Consider the following 12,708-nt stretch of genomic DNA (forward strand, 5'->3'; position numbering starts at 1 on the left):
AGCATGTACAAACCTAGGGGATAAGTTTTACCACAAAGTGGGAAATATTTATGGAAACCCCTTTGAAAAATCCTAGTACCCAACTACTATGCTGGTGCATGTGATACATGCCCACAGTTAAACTAATGGCATTGCCATCAAATATTTTTCAGACGAAAATGAAATCTCCAATAAGATGAATAGATCTGCGTGTCTTCTAATATTTTATCAGAAGATGGACTTGATGCTCTGACAATTCAAGATGCCATTAGTTTTGATATGATCAGCAAAGACAGGGGATGTTGTATTATTCTCATTCTAATACACGCCTTGTAACATAATGATCTATTGCTAAAAGAGGAAATCTCTTCTTTCAGAGGAGCAAGCTTTACCAGCCACCAAAGTCTTGCAGGCTATCAGCTGCTTAATCCAAAACTGGGACTCTTACAAACAATCCTCAGCCTGTCAAGTACAACCCTGTAACAAATTCTATTAAAAAAAACCACAGCCCCATCAAAATAAACCCCCCACCCCAGAATATTTGTTTTTCTGAAAATGGATCTTTCGTTTCATTAGCATTCGAAGTATCCTTATTTTCAGTGATTTTACGTGGACGTAGGTTTTCATACCTTACAAGTAAGAGGAGGACAGGATTTCCCGAACGCTGAGAAAGGATGTGAGCAGTAGTGGATCTTTTCCAGAGGCAGGAATAGCATGCCAAGAACTGGGGAATTTCTCCAGAGGCAGGTATTAATCTCAATTTTTAAAAAACTTGCAGACTGTTACTTTACTTCACCAGGAGCAGGATGCCCCCAAAAAACTTTTCAGCCCCCTGACCCTCTCTACAAAACCCACCAGCTTTTTTCTCAGAATCAGAGCAGAGAAAAAATGTCATTCAAAAAGTAATAAAATGAAGCAGTTTCTTCTTAAATTACTGAAGTTACTAAAATAAAATTGGAGCAAGAAAATTAAAGTATAATGGTATATTCAATGTAATCAAATGCTTATTCTTCATGAATATGAAATTGTGATGCTAATTCTGAGTCGAACTAGTTTAGATCTAGAGTAAAGTCACTGAGGATCAAGAAATTATTTGAAATTCATTACCTGTAACTGAATGCAGAATCTGACCCTGTGTCAGCATTTGTAAATCAGGTATTTGACAAAATTTGATGGGAAAACTGAAGTCAAGATTTGAACTCTATCTTCCTGAAGTGAAAGAGTATGAAAGTACCCTCCTAAAATGAAAAATGCAGAAAATGGTCCGTATAATACACATATAGAGCTTCATAGCTTAAAAGTGCTGTCCAAATATTAGCTAAATCCTTACTATAAACCTGTGAGGCAGATAAGATGGAAGCACTTATGCTAAAAATAAATAAAACCTAGAACTGTCTCATATGACTGTAAGATTTTATTAAAAATAAACAGGGCTGGTTGGTATCCTTAACCTCAAGGTCACAAAACAAAGTACTAGGCACTGGAGGATAGCAGCAGAAGCCAGTACTCCAAAATCGCTGTGTCTAATTAAGGATTCCAAAGAATCTCTGCTTTATGCTCTCTCCTGTCTCGAAGCATTCGCTGTGAGAACATTCAAATGCCACCGGGAGACTGACATGCTACTTGTTAGGTCAACAGTCCCATTGAGACTTCTTCTCATTGGCTTCGTCAGATTCTGGGTCAACTATATATGCTGGGCAAATAACACTGCACCAGGGCAAATAACAATGGGCAGGGCTCTCCTGCTCAAAAGGGAGAAAACCAAGGGGGAAAAATCCTGCGTGGAAATCAGAAGAGTGTGTCGTGTATGCACGTGCTAAATAATTCAGATTTAAGCTGTTTTGAACTTCTGACCCTCACACTCCACTGTGATGCACAGGACTGGAGGTTTCAATGTTAATCCATGATATGTTAAAGACAAAAATGTATGGAGCCTGCCTGTTCCAGCGTGCGGCCATATTCAGCTAAAAGCATTCTAATATTAATGACGATGGCTGGGTTTAGAAATGTTTTAGTCCACTGCAATAATTTTCATTTGTTTATGAGGTTGGGAAGAGAGAAAGTGAAATTGCTCTGTTAGTGCTGCACCCTGCTTCCTCCAGGCGTTGGGCAGCGTGTGTCCCATTTCCAATAAAAACATGAATTTGCCTATTTCTGTGGCTTGTGTGCTTCCCTCCCTTCCCTTTGCTGGTATTTGGCACAACTGCCTTACTTCCAACACGTTTGAGCATAGATGCATTTTTTTTAACGGCAAAGTAAGGAGAAAAGAATTTGATTAAGCTTATTTTTCTGCTTACAGGAAATACAAAAGACAAAGTGTTCTATGTTTAAAACTACAGCATATGCAGCTTGTGTGCACATCAGAGAGATCCCTACAAAGCAGCACACGCAGATACAAGATTATACAGAAGAGAGACAGATGCAGATTTCCACGCAGAAAATCTCTAGTGACTCCGAACGTGATGGATATTTAAAAAAAAAAAAAAAAAATTAAAAAAAAATTGCGCTGTTGGGTAAGAATGGTAGCAACGTATTCCAACACTCCTGCGGACTTGGAGAGGCCCGGGATCACGCCCTCGGGGAGCGGTGATTTCATAAAGCGGAGCAGTATTTCTTTCCAAATACCCGCTACTTTCCCGCAGGCAGTGGGAGCGCGGTGACCTCTGGAACGCGCTGTGCCCCCGCACGGCCCCGCTGCGGGCCGAGGGCAGCGCTGGGGCTCCGGCGCCGCCCGCACCTGCGCCCGGCCGGGGAGCGCGGCGGGGCGGCCCCGCGGGGCGGCGGCGGCGGGGCCGGGGCTCCCTCCATCCTCCCTGCCTCCCTCCCGCGGGGGCGGCGCGGCGGACGGGGCGGGCCGGGCCGGGCTCCACCGCCTCCCGCCGCCGCCGTGATTGGCCCGGCCCGCCCCTCGCCCCGGCGCCCAGGCCGCCTCCCTCCCCGGCTAAAGCGGGCAGTAGGTGAGGGGAAGGCGGCCAGACGGGAGCATGGTCGCGGCTCCGCAGCAGCCTCCGCCGCCGCGCCGCGCCTCCCTGCCCGGCCTCCAGCGCGGCTCCCGGCGCCCGCAGCCGCGCGGGGCTCTGCGTTAGCGGCGGAGGCTGCGATGCACAAGCCGCCGCTGCCGCCTCCCGCCGCCGCGCATCCTCCCGCCGCCTGAGGACGCGGCCGCCTGCGCCCCCGCGGAGGGAGGTAAGCGGCGCGGCGGAGCCCTGCGCCCGCCGAGCCCCCGCCGCCGCCCGCCCGCCGCGCCGGGCATCGCGGGGCTGGAGCTGCCCTGCGCCTGCGCTCGCTGCCCGCATTAAAAACTTCCTGCGTTCCTCCCGCTGCCTGGGGGGTGCCGTGCGGGGGCCAGCGGGCCCTCAGAATGTTGCCGTGAAGGTTTGGGTTTTTTTCCAGGGTTTTTTCATCTTGGCGTGGGGATCTCCGCCCCCGCCGCACACGCACAACTTCAGGCGCTCGCTCGGGGAGCGGCGGCGGCCGCGCAATTGCCCCCCCGCCCCAGTCCCGAGGGTGGCGGTGTCCCCGCGGACCCCCATCCTTCTGGGGGCGGCTGTCCCGGTGGATCCTCCATCCCATCTCTGGGCCCGCGCCCGGAGCTGCCGCGGAACTGCCTGGCATGGATCGGCGCGCACCCCGCAGGCTGCCTGCTTCCCTCCCTGCCTGCTTCCCAAGCGCCTCGGCCAGCCCCGTGCTCTCCCTGTGCCTGGCATGCATTCCCGTTCCCCCCTTCTTGCTTCTCCACATCCCCACGCGTGATGCATACGAGGAACTTCTCGGCACAGTATTGCTTAAATATATATATATATGTGTGTGTGTGTGCGTGTATTAAAGCACTTCGTACGATTCCCGTGCTGGTGACATGTCCTCGCCGGTGTGAGGTTTGTTTGGCTGCTGCTGTGCTTTTCCATTGATGCTTTCCTTTTTTTTTCCCCCCCTCTTTTTTTTTTTTTTTTTTTTTTTTTTTCTTTTTTTTTCCCTGAGGGTTGTTTTCCTGTAACTTATCTCCGAACACAACTGCTGCCTGGTGCCGTTCGGAGCACAGAGGTGCATCCCTTGGGTACCGGGTTTCAGAAGGTCTGGCTTAGGCTGGGAGGGAAAAGCTACTTTGTGTTTTGACATTGAGTGGATGTGGCGAGCTGTCCTTGTCGTGTGAGGATGCAGGTCTGTGGTCCCCGGAATTTTGGGTCCAGGTCCCTGTGCCTCCCCGGAGGGTGGAGAAAGGTCTGGAGCAAGGGACTTCAGGGGATGGATGGTGGTGCTTGTCGTACACTTCATAAACAGTGTGTGCTCATCGTCTTCAAGATTATTTTATTTTTCCTCCTCTGGTCTCATTTATTAAACTGAAAATACTCCTTGAACGCTGGAGACAGATTTATCTCCCCACCACAACCCAAAATTATGGAGCCCTGGTCGTGGAGTTGGCTGCTTATCTTTTGTTACTGTACATGAAAACTGCATAGAAAAAAATACAGCATTCTGGTAACTAGATTAAGGGGGATTTAATCACTTTTCCATCAATGAAGGAAAAATCCGTGCATGTTTGCTGCAGGCTTATTACTTGTTTAAATGGAAGATTATATACAGCATATTTCCGATAAATGAAGAAACTTTCTTTTACCTGATAGTCTTGAAAACAACTGAGCAAGTGTGTGTGTGTGTGTGTGTGTGTGCAGGCACGTGTGAGTCTCTTGCACCCATTTAAACAGGTTTATCAGGCTCTTCTTTTGAGGGACTTTTAAAAACCCAAACTACTGCAGCTTTAAGGTGACTGCAGATAACCGTATTATTGTTTCTTATAATTAGCAATCTGCTGAAACTTTAAATCCTCGTTGAAAGATATGATCTATGTGAGAAAAGGGATATTGTTCCAGCAAGCTTTATTCTTTTTTTTTTATTATTGTTTGCCTCCAAACCAAAGCAACAGTGTGTCTGTTATTGTTGTGTTCTGGTTTAAACTGCTAATGGCTTTATTTTTTTTTCCCATGTGGAGAAAAATCAAGTACAGCAATATTTTACTCTGACATTTATCTGCGTCAAACTTTAGTTATGCTTGGGATTGTTTAATCTTCTCTGAATAGTGTTCAGGATTGTGGTTTTTTGTTTGTTTGTTCTTATAACCTGTTCTTACTGTGTGTATTTCTGGAAGTTGTCTTAAATTTAAGATGAAATATAGGAGCTATGCAAATAATTTAGTGACCCATCCAGAATAAAACTTAGTCTGCATGTGTAAACTATGCTTTTCATTGCCTTGTTTTGTGTAGCTGGTTTTTTTCATAACATCCATATTGATATTTCCTAATAATGCTTATGGTATTTTAATTGAAAATTAGCATTTGGTGTTTGAGTAACTCTTTGAAAATATGAGGGTATCACTATGATTTATTTAAAACTGGAAAAACATACTGTCATACCAAGTAGTTGTCTTGCAAGTAATGACCTGTAACACTTAAATTGGATGAATTTTTGTTCATGTTCATTTTGCTTACAATAAAGGGTCTTAAATGAACTCCGAAATACAAACTGGGCTCTTGGTCTCAAACTGCCTGAGTTTCCTGCATTTGTTGTCTTCAGTAGCTTATGAAATGTGTGCACAGTGTGTCAACCTTTCCCTTAACAACAAAACCTATGAGCAAATGTTCAGTGTGAATTATATTACCGAAATAAAATATTCTATAGTTGTCATGGTTACAAATAGAGGCAGGGTTACTGGTTTTCATCTGCATGCTGGGGAGGGGGGGATCTAGTTTTGCCACTTTTTAATTACGTTTCTAATGAGTGATGGTCATACTTCAGGTACCCAATATATTAGATACATGGCACAATGAATTAGATTTTGTCACAGTCTTGCTGAAACGAAACAAAGTGGTGGTGTGCAGGAACAAACCCTTGTTCATTTGTTTTTTCGAAGCAGAAATCTTGAGGGAAGAAAGTAACCAGCTCTGTTTTGTCTCGGCTTCTAGATTAGCATGCTGCCAGTGTTGCTGCTCTTCTTCAAACAATAATAAAAAGTATATAGTGTGTATCTTGACTGGAAATCTTCTCAATCAAAGGAGAGGAAAGCATGGACCTAGGAATTAGATGTGATTTTTGGGTTTACTGAGCACTGTATCTGGTGCTATCACTTTTAGTGCCTGTTTGCGAGGAGAATTCATTATGCCCAGGTTTGCTGTGAGAGTCTCTCTGGTGATGTTGCTCTGCTCCCATGCGTCCTCTTCTCCCAGGTTGCGATCCGTGGTGTCCCTGGGAGTCACTCGGGTTTGGACTGCGCTGGCAACCACCAGAATTGGGACCGTGACTATTTGCAGTTGCTGGCGCTTATCCCAGTGCTGTGTCTCTCCTTCTCTGTGCTCATCTGCAATTCAGTCTTGTCCATGCCTACTTGTTTTCCTGACCTTTTAATTTAGTTCCGATACCTGATGGACCCAGTTCTTCTGAAGCACAGAAGAAAAAAAAAGAAAATAAAAAATTAAGGGGCCAGAAAAAATTCTTTTTTCCTTCCCTTCCTGCCTCTGTGTGCTGTGGTGGAAACTCACACACAGCATTAGGGTGGGAAAAGTACCCCATGATCTGGTAATGGAGAGAGAAATTCCAGGCTGTCCCATCTTGTTTAACCCATGTAACTTGCATCATACCTCTTTTGTGCAATTTATTTTTTAATCTTAAAACTCATTTGGAGTTTTCTGTTGCACTTTGGAGTTTTGGTCTCTCTTTAATATTTTTGTTGAGGTTTTTTATCCTTCCTTCTTTAGGTTGAGCATGGCCTTACTCAAGTTCTTGTAATGACTTGTCCACTAAACTCCATCGATCACTTGAATTTGCTGCCGTAGGCTATGGACCCAGGGAGCCCAGACAGCTGAGGGCCTGATCCCAAAGCTGCTCTATTTGCAGAGCCTCAACTTCATAGTGCAGCACTGAAGTCTACATCATTTTCAGATCACTAATTCTTTGTGCTGCAGTCGAGACTTGTAGCTAGCTAAAAATCTCAGCATGAGTTAGTGACTTACGTGGTCCTTCTGCTTTTTTCTTTTCTCTCCAGGTCTTCTAGTTGGCACAGTGTGCTGATTCAGTGACCTTAAATATGACATAGTATCATTAGATTCTGTGATTTATTTGTGTATCTAATCACTTCCTTGATGTACTCACTTCTCTGCGGAAGAAAGTGTAAAACGTATATCCTAAAGCCCATGAACATACAAATTAGATGATGTTGGCTTGAATATACCTGCAGGTTAACTGAATAACTGCCTTTACCCTTTGTCACGTTTTAAAAAAATTTCTAGTTTCATGTTGGCTTATCCGGCGTGGGGAATGGTTTCAACATCCCTTTGTGCAGTTAACTCTTCCATAAAGTTGCTTGTAGGAAGGTGGAGCTCCTATTTGAAGGTTTAAGATGCTCTTCCCAAGAAGTAAACTGCCAACAGCAACTCCGAGTGTGAGGCTGTATGAAGCATAAACAGCTTTGACATCCTCCTGTCACTTCTGTGTTTCCTTTGTTACCAGAAGTACAAAGAACTCCTCCTCAGCTATAAAGAAAGACATTGAAAGGAAATAGATTAGAAATCTCTTACGGGAACGCCTTTCTGTCAGGTTTTTGCAAGTCAACAGAGCTTCCCAGGGTGTGAATATGCATCGTTTACCTGGTACAGTGAAACCAGACCTGGTGCAAGCGGTGCCCTGAAGCCTTCCCGGTGCTGTTGTTATGCAGCCAGTTACCTCTGAGCTGTCTTGACCATCTGATAAATGACGGTAACTGAATTCCTAGTCACACTCTTCCATAAATAATTTTATGTTGTGGATTACGATATGTGGAACATGGGACCATTTTGTCTAATTTTTATGTGCTGCTTTCTTTTTTTTCTTTTTTTTTTTTTTTTAAATCTATGGTGTTTAGGTTTTCAGATATTCTCAACTTGAGTTTTGTCCATAATTGGCATTAACATCACAAAAACGCAGGTTTTTTGTGGTCTTAAATTTCAGGTAATGTGTAGTGCTGGCTTGCAGTAATAATACTGATTCTGTGAAACAGTCTGAAACTACAGACAAAGACTTATTTTAAAATGAACTCAGTGTTCCTTTTGTAGCTTTCTGTGATTTGTGTTTTTGTTTAATTCACTGCCATCCATTACAATATGCTATGTGATGTGTGATGTTAAGTGCAGGGATTTCTGCTGAGGTTTGGTTTTTCTTGGGTCAGTCTCCAGTTTTAGAGCTCAACTCTACATAAGTACAGGTAGTATGCAGTTTGATTGGGAACCAGATTATATCTCAAGGTGTGCATTTGAACTTGTTCAGTGCAGCAGTTTGCAAGAAAATCTGCCACTGATAAAATTCCTCTGCAACATTGCTGTTAACTAAAACCTGTTAAGTGTGCCTTGGCAGGAGTGCTTCTTGGACTGTCAGTGTAGTTGAGAGATACTGTGAAGAATCCTTCAAGTTGATACAGAGGTATCTGAGGCAATAACACTGTCTTGTAGCAGGACTCAAATTCAAGATCTGCCTAATTTTTTGAGCTGGACTCTATTCATACGTCTCTTCATATTTTTGAATCTTGGAGAAAGACTCATTATCAATATTCAATCCTGTCGTTTGTTTTTTCTTAAAAAGCTCCCCAGACAAATCCAAAAACCTCCATCCCAGAACCAAAGTCTGCATGACAGTGCAGACTTTAGAAATCCTGGGTTTAAAGTGTGATTTAAAGCCTTTTGCTTCAGACACTTCTTAAAGTCCATGCTGATGAGTAATTAATATTTAAATCGGGTAATTCTGCTCTAAGATATGCTTTGTCAGACCTTGTTGCAGGGTTTTGGTTTTGGTCTGCAAAAGCAATGTTAGTAGATTTGCAATTGCAGCATACTGTAGCTAGTCAAAGAAAGGTTTCTTTTCTCAGTCTAAGGCTTAAATATGCTTTCTCCCTTAATTAGAGGGAGAAGAATTTAAATGCTGTTAGTTTTTCCAGCCACAGGTAAACCCCAGATCAAAAGGAGAGGTGAAAGAGTTCAGGAAGTTCATTGCAATAATCACACAACATGGAATAACTTTAAAGTGGATGCAGCTGTGTTTACCTGTGCTTTGAAATATATATGTATTGCAGAGTTTGGTTGATTTGTAGCTTGCTGAGCACCTGAATTCATTAAATTATTCCTAACATATTGTATACTTCAGAAACTTCATTTTTCACTTTCTCTTGATTTTTATTGTCTCTTGCCTGCCAAGGGTGGAACAATGCCAAATTGGAACACTTCATATTACAAAATGTTGTCAGGTATATAAATGTCTGGAAAATACTTTTGAAACTATATGAAATGCTACAGAATCAAGCTAAGCAATATCTTTTTGAGCTTATTCATTAACCCTTCATAAAGTTTGGAAAAGCAGTGGCAGAGAGGCTGCTAATGCTGTATGAAGTTTATGTTTTAGTACAAGCAGTAGAGCACAAAAATACATGTGTATAACCTATACACAATGAAATGGCTCCTTGACAGTGCCTGTATTCTTAAGTGTATCCTTAATATGGGATGGCTCAGCAGAGCTATTTAGCATGTTGTTGTTGCTTGGATTATCAGGGCTAGGAGCTCTGATGGCCGTGGAAGTTGGCTCTTCTGATTGAGGTTTAGGTTTTTTACTTTTGCCCTCTTACTGAGTGGCTTTTTAGTAAAACGAGTTGGAGGCTATAAGGGATATCTCTGAAGGCTCCATGAATGAAAGAAGGAAAAGGGTAGAAGAAACGCTTTTTCTAAAATTTTACTGGTAGTCACTGGAGTAGGTAGAAATTTCTGGAAGGCTGAAATAAGTGGCTGCTTGATTATGAGATACTGGTTATATTTAAGGGTTTTATTTAAAAACTGGATCATATAATATTTTTATTTAAAAACTGGATCTGCTTCAAAGATGCAACTGTTTCTTTCTCATCCTTTCTTCTCAGTTGGAGACAGGAGTAGGTGCAACAAAGCTTAGCCAGGTGTTCCTAATGACAATGGACTGCTCTGCTTTTCCCCCCAAACAACGGGTTTCTCCCCAGTTGTGCAAACAGCTTGATAGATAACATGTGAAAAGCCTCTGTACTACCACAGACACTTTGTAATCCATCCTACTTGGAGTAGAGAAATACCAGATACACTAAGGATATTGTGTGATGAGAGGTTATGAAAAATGCTTTGCCTTCTTCCTGTAGAAGGGCACAAAGTGTGTGACTAACACTCCCAGGTCATTTCTGACAGACTTGCTAATAAAATGCAAGGCAAAATGTTAAATGTACTGCACTGCCCTCTTCATTATGCTATTTTTGGCTGATCATATGAGGAAAGTATGTATCATTTAAACAAAAGTCACTGCTCTGAGTGTCTTCCCTTCTTTCTCTCCCCCACATTGTTTCACATTTCTAAACATTGAGCATACCAATCAATATTCCATTAAGAGGAGAATTAACTTGGGAGAAGCTTTCATGTATTTGCATGTAGTAGCTTATTTCTTGGTCTGTGGCTTTGTGTTGCCTTTCCCCAGTGTCATATTTTCTTTTTTTTTTTAAGAACACTCCAAATATTTGTGCAATTACTTCTACTAGGGAGGTTTGCCGTGCCCCATCTTAATTTTGTCAATATGAGTTGCTGGTAGAGCTGTCTGCAATGCCCCACTTGCAGGCAACATCAGTCAAATGTTTGTAGTTACTTTTTTGCTTCTGTTTTACAATAGCCGGGCATCAGGGTACGAGGCTTCAGATCAAATGTTGCCCCCGGTTACACACATGTAGTTAACAGAAGTCAATGTTGCATAGGCATAAATAAAAGTTGGGTTTGCTCTTTGGTGAGTTAACTCTTACCTCTTTTACACTGTTGCTAGTCTGGATTTTCTGCAGGCTGGATTGAATGCCCGTTCTCAAATTCAGAATTCATGAGGCTTTGGCTGTCTCTGCCAATGTTTTATTCCTTATGGTCTTTGTATGAGACTGAAAGTAAAAACCACCTGCTTGCTTTCTGAGGTCTGAGCCTTAAGACTGCAAACAAATGTAATGAGATGTGATTAAAAGCTGCCTGTAGCACATAAGAGCGTGGGTTGTGGCTGCGTGGGACCTCCTGGGGAATCTCTCAGTTGATCTTGATGTGTGAATTGTCACAAGAGCTGCTGAACTGTAGACCAAATCCTGATCTAGTTAACACCTGTGGAGCTGACATATTCCAATATGTATCTGATGTTGCACAGTGCTTCTCTACCCTGAGGAACAAATCACTTGTGAAATTCAACTGTGAAGGTCTTGAGGTCGAAGAAAAAGTCTGCAAATCTCAGTAGATGACAGCAAATGTAAGAGAGGGGGAAGGAAATATTTGCTAGTCTCTGGTTTGTACAGTCTAGGTGCTTCAATACCTTTTCTTCTTTCCCCTCAGTTCTTTATTATATAAAATGGGCCAAATTTGTCCTTGGCCCAGATCTGTGCAGTCAAATGAAGTTACATTTGGTACCCTGAAGGCATTAGATAAATGTTCTACCCATTCTTTAAGTTTATTGAATGTCCGAAAGTAAAGCCTATTTCCTAGTACATTTTTCCTTTTTGGAAGAAAAATGTGTAGTTTTATGACTAAACTTCTGGGCAGTTAGTTTTGCAACATCACAACCTTATCTCTCTGGGAACTAAAAGGCAATGGGAAGTTGTGGCCAATATTTGAGTTATTTGTAGGAGATAAAAACAGAGCATGAAATGGTATAGGAATTAAGGAAATAATAAGGCTTGCCTGAAGTCCGTAAAATGTGAGATTGACTTGAAAAGTGGTATTTGGATACAGAACTGCAGCCAAAGATGAAGAGGAGAATTGTGATTGCCGTAATACTCTTTATTCTGGTTTATTTATTTTTTTCCCCCCTGTCTCAAAGAGAAATTTTGGAAGTCCATCTGTGTGTGTGTTGGGTATGTTTTTGCTAAAAAAGAAATTGAAGCGAGTTTTCCTTAAATTCACTGTTTCAATATCACACTTGAACAGTTCACAGCAGCATCCTTCAAGCCTTCTAAAAACTATTCTTAGACAAATATTGTTGTTGCAGTAGCTAAGTTATTGAAGTATGGCATTTCAAGACTAATATAAGTGAAAAAAACCCCCCAACCTTTGTGTCATGCTGGCATCTTTATTCAGAGAACTGTGTACAGCTGCAGTGCTCTGATGGCAGAGTTAAGGTAGCCTGGGCTGGAGATCAAGAATGACACCCAATTGGGTCAGGTTGAGAAGCTTAAAACACTAATTTATGATGGAAGTGCAGGTGCAGCTTGAGCCCAGGCATCTCCTGCTTGAGGTGATGGTTAACCAGGGCATCATCAGGCACTCATCTGGAGAAGTCAGGGGGCTGCTGTGACTTCTGCTGTATGTAATCTGTGTGGAAGTCCTTGTTAACCATTTCCTTCCTATTTGTAGGCTGCACTGTTTATCAGGCAGTTATTCAACTTTAGAAAAACGTGAGCAGGCTCAGATTTCCTCAAGATATTTACTAAAGTGACATCACATATGACTTATTATAAGTCTTTTCCTGTCTAAATATTAGATTCTAATTTTACAAGGTATCGGTTCATGGCTTTTAGTAGACCAGTAATCTCTTGAATTTTACTATAGCCACTTCAGGGTTGGCTTAAGAGGATAGTTCTACCCTAGAAACAAAGCATGAACCCCTTATCTTTTTATATAAAAAAGATTGGAAATTTAACAACAATCAGAACCATTCAGCCTTGGGACATCTTCTTGATTAGAAAATTGA

The 12,708-nt window shown here is 42.5% G+C and overlaps 1 protein-coding gene across 1 annotated transcript in view; it reads left to right on the forward strand.

The window, feature by feature from the left end:
• Window positions 1-3,081: 3,081 nt before the first annotated feature.
• The window catches only part of KLHL29 (kelch like family member 29), a gene marked incomplete at its 3' end in the record, with an annotated part of 389,918 nt that continues 380,291 nt past the window's right edge, over window positions 3,082-12,708 (forward strand). The window contains exon 1 of the mRNA XM_082277061.1: window positions 3,082-3,165. The remainder of the gene's footprint in view (window positions 3,166-12,708) is intronic.

The sequence above is a fragment of the Coloeus monedula genome (assembly GCF_965178545.1).
Source record: "Coloeus monedula genome assembly, chromosome: 2".
Lineage (NCBI taxonomy): Eukaryota > Metazoa > Chordata > Aves > Passeriformes > Corvidae > Coloeus > Coloeus monedula.